This window comes from Salvia hispanica, chromosome 5 (genome assembly GCF_029641045.1).
Source record: "Salvia hispanica isolate PSC_SH4W2 chromosome 5, Shi_PSC_v1, whole genome shotgun sequence".
Taxonomy (NCBI): Eukaryota; Viridiplantae; Streptophyta; class Magnoliopsida; order Lamiales; family Lamiaceae; genus Salvia; species Salvia hispanica.
The window spans coordinates 22,305,613-22,314,142 of NC_142696.1; the positions used below are offsets into that span (position 1 = coordinate 22,305,613).

General features: G+C 40.0%; 1 long non-coding RNA gene across 3 annotated transcripts; it reads right to left on the minus strand.

Moving 5' to 3' along the window:
* Positions 1-947: 947 nt before the first annotated feature.
* Positions 948-7,986, minus strand: LOC125190314 (uncharacterized). 3 transcript variants are annotated; one of them, XR_016130833.1, is made up of 6 exons: positions 7,795-7,984; positions 7,647-7,718; positions 6,434-6,496; positions 5,157-5,976; positions 2,944-4,470; positions 948-1,499 (listed from the first exon to the last, which is right to left on the minus strand). It is a non-coding gene; the product is annotated as an uncharacterized LOC125190314 (long non-coding RNA). The 3 variants fall into 3 exon arrangements; XR_007170898.2 differs by having other exon boundaries at positions 948-4,470; positions 7,795-7,986; XR_007170899.2 differs by having other exon boundaries at positions 948-4,470; positions 5,157-5,657; positions 7,795-7,985.
* Positions 7,987-8,530: the final 544 nt, after the last annotated feature.

The following is an 8,530-nucleotide window of genomic DNA, read 5'->3' on the forward strand; positions in this document are numbered from 1 at the left end:
GGAGCAGCCATTTTGAAAACAAAAGGGTTTTTGGCAACACACACAGAAAAAAGAAAAGAAACACACAAGGCACAACACACAACCCTGCACAGACAAGATTGGTGACCTAAAAGCCACAGAAACACAGAGACTCACCAAGAAAACAAAGAATGCAGGGATTTGCTAATCTAGGACTCCACACAAGAGCAAGTAATCAGTCAAGATCACACACAAGCATGCGCACACAGGTGGTTAGCTCAAAATGTGTTCAAGAATGTACACAGCTCAATAACAGAGATCCTCCCTATCTGTCACGAGTACCCTGGCTAGAGGATTTCCCAGTTCGTAAGAACTCACTGAATGAGGGCGTAGGTCCTGCACTATTTTTTAGCACTACATAAACCTGCAAGTATACAGAGTATATATAGTATAGCCAAAGGCCAGTACCGGGATATTGAACACGGGGAAGGCAAACACAGAGGTCTATCCTCTACTAAGACTCAATTACTATTTGGACGAACGAAAGATTTTTGAAAACTTTTGAAAATAGAAAATATTTGAAAACAGTTAACAACTAAATGCAAGCAAAACACAGAGACAATCGATAGAGATAAGGGAATTCCAGGGATGTGCGTTCACAGTTATGGTTATACAAATTTGAAACTACAATACCCTAGCACAGTTATTACTTTGATAGGACGAGTCACCTAGCTTATGCTCATGCGATGCAAACGTTGATTACAAGATTAGGGTTGTCAATCCTAACACGTAACTCCATAAAGCTCCTAAGATCCTTGAAAAGTCTCTCAATTAACAGTGTCGTTTTAAGGGAAGCTAACTGTAGCGTCTACTAAGTGGATCTAACTCGTTAGAACTCTGTCACAGTTATGAAGCAAATTATATTAAATCATACACAATTGTGTCACTCAATCATGTAGCATCAAGACTAACTTAGGGAATAAACAAAGTAAAAACAAAACGGATATTAAATAGAAAATTGGAATTGTATAACCAAAGTCGTTACTAAAGAATCCTATGAGTTTAGTTACACATAATGAAATAAGTTAAACACATAGATTGAAGGGAAGACAATTTGAACGTAAAACTAAAACAAATAAAACCCGTAGGTTGAATCCTTGTCGTTCTTGATGTTCTTGAAATCCTTCTCCAACTCCTTGCACAAGTGAAGTACTCTAGCTCTTGATCTCTATGAATTATTTTACAAGTAGAAGCTCTCTTTTTGATGAAGCTTGAGGTCTTATTTATAGGGGAAAGCCAATCCTTATTGTAGAAGGAAAGGATCTTCAAAATATGGTAAATCTTGGAACAAATCTAGGGCATCTCGGATTCGCCGCCTTTCTCCGCCGGGCCGCCGGGCGAGACTTCTCTTCCAAGCGTATTTTTCCGAGGCGGACCGCTGCATTCATCTGCCTGCCGGGTGCCGGCGGTCGACGTACACATTCGCGGCGGTCGCCGGTCGCCGTTTGACTCCAGATTTCCAGACTTTGCGTTTTGGCTCCCTTTTTCGGCTCAATTATGCACATTTTTCACAAAACACGTCAAAATACCAAAATAGACAAAATATGCAAATAATGGACGTGTAGAGTGACTTTGACATAAAAAACGGACCAAATAACGGCCTTAAAATAGTGCAAAATTCGAGCATATCAACTTCCCCAAACTTACATTTTTTTTTTGTCCTCGAACAAAACAATAAAGACACAAGAATAGGCGCACGGAATGCACAAGGACTAGACGTCATAATTGCCTCAAAAGATGAAAGAACAGATTAAGCATGTATTAACGCAATCAAATCAAGCAAGGCTTATTAGTGCACTTTCATTACTAACTCGTGGAACACCTTGAATTCATGCACTCACATGTGGCAAACTTCCAAAGATGGGAAGTGTTCTCTCACTCTCAAAGTGTATAAAGGAATGTGTATATAAGCACTCAAATCATGCATCATGCAAAGTTTACCATAAGCTTGCTCAAAGTCTAATCCTTCCTCTACTAGATGTGATTAAGCATCAAAAGTCCGAAAGGTCTTTATCTTTGGTTGTAATGTAGGCTCTTTGGTAGATGAGGAATATTTGGCTAAAAAGTGACTCAAAAATAAAAATATCCCAAGTAGAGTAAAATTGACTCCACTTTCCTAAACCCAAGACACTTTTAACACTTCATTTTTCTCCTTCAACTCACTTTCCAATCCTTTGAAAAAAAAAATTCTTTTCACAACCTTTTACATTTTTTTTCATAGGCATCCTCTCTAAGATTAAGCACATACTTGGAATTTTTCTATTTCACAACTTGTACTCTTCTTTATATTAAGCACACTACTTTTTATACTTTCTTCCTTACTAATCCAATTCCTTTACAAAATAAAATAGCAAAAACTAACTAACCAAAGGAATTGTCCCCATTATGTTGGCTTCCAAAGAAAAGGTTTAAAGGCTCAAAATTGGCTCCAAAGGGAAATTTTTTTAAAAATTTGAGAGGGTCAAAAATTTGGATAAAAGTAGGCTAAGAAAAGATAGTCAATCATCCTCCTAAATCAACTTAAACACTATGTAAACTTAGGCAAGACTATGAACAATTCACTAATTATGCACCTTTTCACCAAACCATCAAATCAAGACGTTAAGCCACACTTAAACATAGATGGAATATATTATCATTGACAACTCAGTCTAAAGTGTGTCCCTAAGCATGCGTGTTTCTAAGTTCTTCATGTTAAGTTCACGACATGGATTCAAGAAAATATTTTTTTTAAGAACACAAAATTCACCTACGGGGTTTTTGAAAAAAAATAAAAGCAAAAACTTTAAAACAAAAAGAAAAACCCTAAAACAAAAACCTAAACTCACGGTCCACCATTTCATTTCCCCAAACTTATTTACAACAAAGTGTAAAATAAGTTTGTAGAGTTGGTAGGGACGTGAGTAAACTACTTAAAAAACGTACCTTGAAAAATTTCGCGTCGAGGCTTGACGGGGCGAAATTTCAAAAAAATTCAAAAAATCGCGCTGGAAATTGCGCCCAGGTGGCGGCCCGCCGCGGCATGTCCGGCGGTCGCCGCGCAGCAACAGATTGTTCCAGCGAGCAGGTGGCGGACCGCCGCAGCACATGCGGCGGTTGCCACGATGAGATCAGAACCTACGAAAAATTTTCAACGCACAAAAATTAAACTAAAACCAAAAATACTTAAAATTAAAGCAAAAATTGTCAAAAACATAAAAAGAAATTGTCTTAAAAATATCCAAAAACATGGTACAAATGCTCATTTAAAGTCACTGAGCTTGACTTCTTCAATCTTGAGGAGAAGGAGGGAAACGGGCGTTGAGGTCGTCGAATGCACCAATAAGATAGGCGATGTCGCCAATCATGGTTTGGCACTCTTATCGAGCCTCGGCGGCCATCCTATGGAGCTCTTTAATTTCTTGACGGCGATGCACGTCTTCTAGCCTTTGTTGCTCCCAAAATTGTTGCTTCGCCGTGCGCCAATCGCCTTGAGCCGTCCATCCTTGGCAGTTGTAGGCGTTCTCCCTTTGTTGCTCCGCCCAACGGGTGTCCCAAGTGTTGGACACGTTTTGCATGTAGGAGTAGATATCTCCTAGTTGGGCGGAGGTGTTTGTTTAAAACTCCTCATCGGGGTTCGGCCTTGTAGGAAAAATCCTTGACCCCAATAGTCGGTCTTCAATAGCCCCACCGAAAAGAGCACCGCATAGGTGATAAAGCGCTCCCCGCCATCCTCCGTCAATCCGGCGAAGGATATGTCCAAGTACTCGGCAATCGGCGTGATCAAGCTCCCACAACAAATAACGCCGTCATCCTTCTTCGTGATCCGGTCCACATAGATAGTAAAAAGGGTTCCATAATCGAATCCCTTCTTGTTGAGGAGGCACCATATCACATTCAACTCCGTTTGGGAGACACTCCCCCCATCGACCCTAGCAAACATAAGTTGGGTCATAGCGCTGTGAAGGTACCTCAAAACCAGGTTGCGAATCGAAGAAGACTTAGCATAGCCCGCGGCATGCTCGTACTCATTCGTCATCGCACCCTAAACCTCGTCAAAGTCATAGTCATTATCGGTCTCGGGGTTGGGGTCGAAGCAATGGAAGATTCCGCAAAGTTCCTCCATGGTGAGCGAGTGCCATTGGTTGCCTAGGAGGAAGTCGATGCTAAGCGGGATGTTTTGCCGGCGGTCCTTGGTGACCTTCAACGAGCTTAGGAACTCAAGAGTATACTTCCGGAAGACGGCCACTTCCTCTCGAACATGTAGTGGAGCCCATTCCCATCGCCCACGTCACACAACGCCCAAAAGTCCTCCGCGATCCCCAAAGTTTGGAGAGGGAAATCGTGGGGGTACCTCGAGGGCGCCGTCTCTCGCGCCGACAACTTCTTCCACATGGCCTTTTGCTCATCCGAGACAAGGATAATACCATAGTTCTTCGCGTTTTCGGGCGCTTTCCCTTTGATCCCATTATCCTACAAAAGAAGAACATAATACTTTAAAAGGTATACCAACAATGGGCAATCAAAGGTTCCCCCAAACTTGCACTCTTATAAGCAATAGCAAAGAATCAACAATTAGTTGCAAGTTTGTGTTTCATAACATCCTAGATGGTAGCATGTAAACATGTAGAGCATAATCATCCAAACTAGGACACAAAAATCCACCCCCCAACGTGAATTCATCCCCCATGCAGAGACGTATCAATAATAAATCAATACATATCAACAATCTCTTAGAAATTCTCAAGTATTGCAATTCATGGAAGTAATAATAGCTTCACAATGCTATGAACATGATTGCAACATATAAACAAGAAGGAATCACTATTCACAAAGCTTCAAATCATCACCAAAACACAATTTCACCATGGAAATCCAAAAATAAGCACACACAACCATCCCCCATCGTAAAATAAGAGTCTCTACCGAACAATTCATCCTAAACATGCCCAAATCCATGAATGAATTGAAACAAAGCTCATAAATTGAGTTAAGATTCATACCCTGTGTTGATTGAGAATTGGAGGAGAAGAACTCTAAATTTGGAGAGAATTGAAAGAATGATAGTGTGGGTGTGTGAATTTGGTGATTTATAAAGGTGGGGGTTGTGTGCAAGGAAGGAATTTGAGAAGGAATGAGAAAAGGAATAGGAAACATACCTTAAATAGGCCATTCTCGTTTCTGGACTGCGCGCGGCAGTCGCCGCGTGATGTGTGGCGGGCTACCGCATGGGACGTTTAAAACTGCGTTTCCTGGCATGCCGCCGCGGCCCGTCCAGCGATTTCTCTGGCCCGCCCTATCCTGCACATGTGAACACACGTGTGGCGACCGCCGTGTTAAGTGCGGCGACCGCCACTCGCAAATTAATTTATTTTTTTAATAAAAAAAAAAATAAAGAAAAGACCTAAATTAAAGAAATTGGGTTGCCTCCCAACAAGAGCTTTTGTTTTTAGTCGTTAGCTCGACTTGAAGTGGCCCACTAATTGGGCGGATCAGCGACCCGAGTATTGAAAATTGGCATAGGGAGCAACTTGGTCCCTAGCTTCTTCCACACTTGTACTTCCCCTTATTGGTCTTGATAACGTAAATCTCGGGGTCCTCCTTGGGTGCTTTCTTCCTCTTTTGCTTCTTTTTTTGGGGGATTGTCACGCCCACATTTTCTAAGGATAGAAAACACGGTTGATCGGAACTAAGGGAGGGTTAAAGAAGCGAGAAAGAAAAAGGGAACAACGAAATATACACGACCAAAACAAAAGATTAACTAAGGACTTAAAACAAACTCAAATATTGTCTCCACAAAACTAACTTCGAATAATAAGACCCAATGATGAAACAGTCCAAAGAAAATTTAGAATTTTAGCGGAAGCGTCAAGACATGGAAAAATGCCGAGTATGAAGACCTGACAAATCCAACAACCAAACAAGATATAATTTTCCAATAACTTTGCTCAACATCCTCCACGTCTATCGTCGCTCAATCTGCACATTAAGAAAAACAATATGCAGGGCTGAGTACTTGATGCACTCAGTGGACGCATGCCAAAATACAGTTTGTCAAGCCATAAACGAGTGATCTTGGGGTTTTATTTAAAAGAACCCAAGTACACTAAAAACATATTTTCCGTAAAGTTCGGTTGCGCAACCACTTTCCATCCACATCCACCATCACCATATCTGAACTACATGACAAGGAACGTGGCCACGAAGCAAGTCACTAGACCGGCCAACTCCAATGAGATAGCGCACAATCTACTGGGTGTACACCAGTCCGAGCAGGGTTTGCGGCCCTACTGGGACCCGAATTCGTTAACATACATGGCATAGCCACTTCAGATAGGTTCATTCAAACACAAAACATGGCAAGACAAACATTTTTCACCTCCTTTCACATAACAAAATATTTAGGACATAGTCCTTATTTAAAACGAAAGCCCACCTCAATCGCTTAACTCCTCAATCAACTTTCTTCTCCAATCACAAACGACGTGCAAGAGTTCACCTTTGTTCAAAATAATATAATATGCAAGAATAAGACTTTGCAAAATAAATTAATTTAAAACAATGCATGCACCCTACTTGCGTGTGCGCTCAAAATATCCTCTAACATTTTGTCAAAATAAAAGTCCTCGTATTTTTTTTGATTTAGCTCACCACTAAGGAAACTGCCCAGCACTATTTAGTTAGACCCAAACTAAACAAATACTGAACCAGCCCAAACCAAATAATTGAGGTAGCCAAACTAAAAGAAATAAAGTGTCCTGAATTATAATTCTCACAAAAGAAAAGGAAATTAATTATACTCCCAATTACTACACCATACGTGTGTATACCTGTCCTCTAAACCCAAAATACACAATATATCAATTCCCCATTTTAAAACTACAAATTAAAAGAATTTATACTATATGCTCCCAAGTCACCCATGTCTCTCTAACATCTCTCTCTCCATTTTTATCTCAAAAGAACACATCAATTTTTAATAAAAATACTCCAGCTCCTCACAGACCTTAAGAAGGCAAAAGCAAATCTAATAACCTCAGCACTACTTTATTTAAAACATGTACTCCCTCAACACACGTACACAGCCATTCCAGTTCTACTAAATAAAACAGACACAAAATAATATAGGGGACGTAAAGAAAAGAATTATATATTCCCTTCTCTAAACTGTCGAATATTTCCTCTCTCTCTACTGTCATCATCTGCAATTTACAAACCAGAAACAATTCCAACTCCCTCTCTTCTTCCTCTCTTTCCTATCACACTCTGAAACACATATCTCGGCTCCCACCAAAGCTATCTCTCTAAAACTCACTCCACAGAAGCACAAAATCCTTCCCACAGTCAGCGCCCATCACCGGCGATGCCTCTCCCATCAGATTCGTCCCTCTTCTCTTTTTCCCCATCCCAAAACCTTTATTAAGATTTTAATTATTTACTATCAACTATTAATGGGCAGGCAGCAGGTTTTCAAGAATGGAGATTGAAGAGGAAACAAGAGATTAAAGCTTGCAAATTTTATCGAGAATGAATCATTCACAATTTCCAGAAAATTCAACAAGAGTCTAAGTTCGATTTCGTGAACACTTTGATTATGTGAACAATGTCATGGAATTGAATGCAGAGACTTTCAGAAATTATGTATATACCTTCCGGAAGAGGCAAAACTTGCAGAAGAGAAAGTATTGAAAAATCACAACTCTCTTGGTTTTTCCTTCGAGCTGTGATGTTGAGAATTTGTGTTATGGAATCAAAAGTATGGAGATTTTCGTATTCAATAGAATGAGGAGAAATTACCTTGTGGAGGAAGAGAAGAAAATAACGGCAGATTGGATGCTGAACTCACGGTATTCGCAAGTTTCTTTTTCTCAGATTTTGGATGAAAGAATGTGTGAGGAAGAGATGGCAGCGTGCGTTTAAATAAGGAGGAGAAGAAAAGATTTAATTAGTTGGAGATTTTCAGGGAAGATGGGAGATATGGGAGAAAACCGTGTAGAATGAAATTAGGAGTGCACAAAGTGCATATTTTTAAATAAGGCTTGGGAATAATTAGTTGAAATAAAAGTAGCCCAAGAATTAGATAAATGGACTAAAATAAGACAAATAAAAGTGATAGGCCCAAATATTTGATTTAGAATATTAATTAAATTGTGGTGTTTTATTTCAGTATTTTGGTATTATCTCAAGTACTCGTAAACCAACGTCCAATTTTTCAATCGACGAATCTCACGTCAATTTCGTCGACTACTTTCACCACACGATTAACCAACATCAAGCATTCACTACTTCCCTTCGCCACCAATCAAAACAAATGCAGTATTTTTATTCACGGTCTATCACTCGCTTGTACTCAAAACAATATTTTAACATAAAAAAAAAGTAACAATAAAAGCGGGTATTACAGGGATAGAGGTAGAGGAATTAGTATCGTTCTTTTTGGGAGAACGTCTTACCTCGTTTACAATGTAGATAGTGGAGGCAGAAGGGTCCTCCATTTCAAAGGGGTCTTGGGGTTTGGTCGAATCTGTGACCA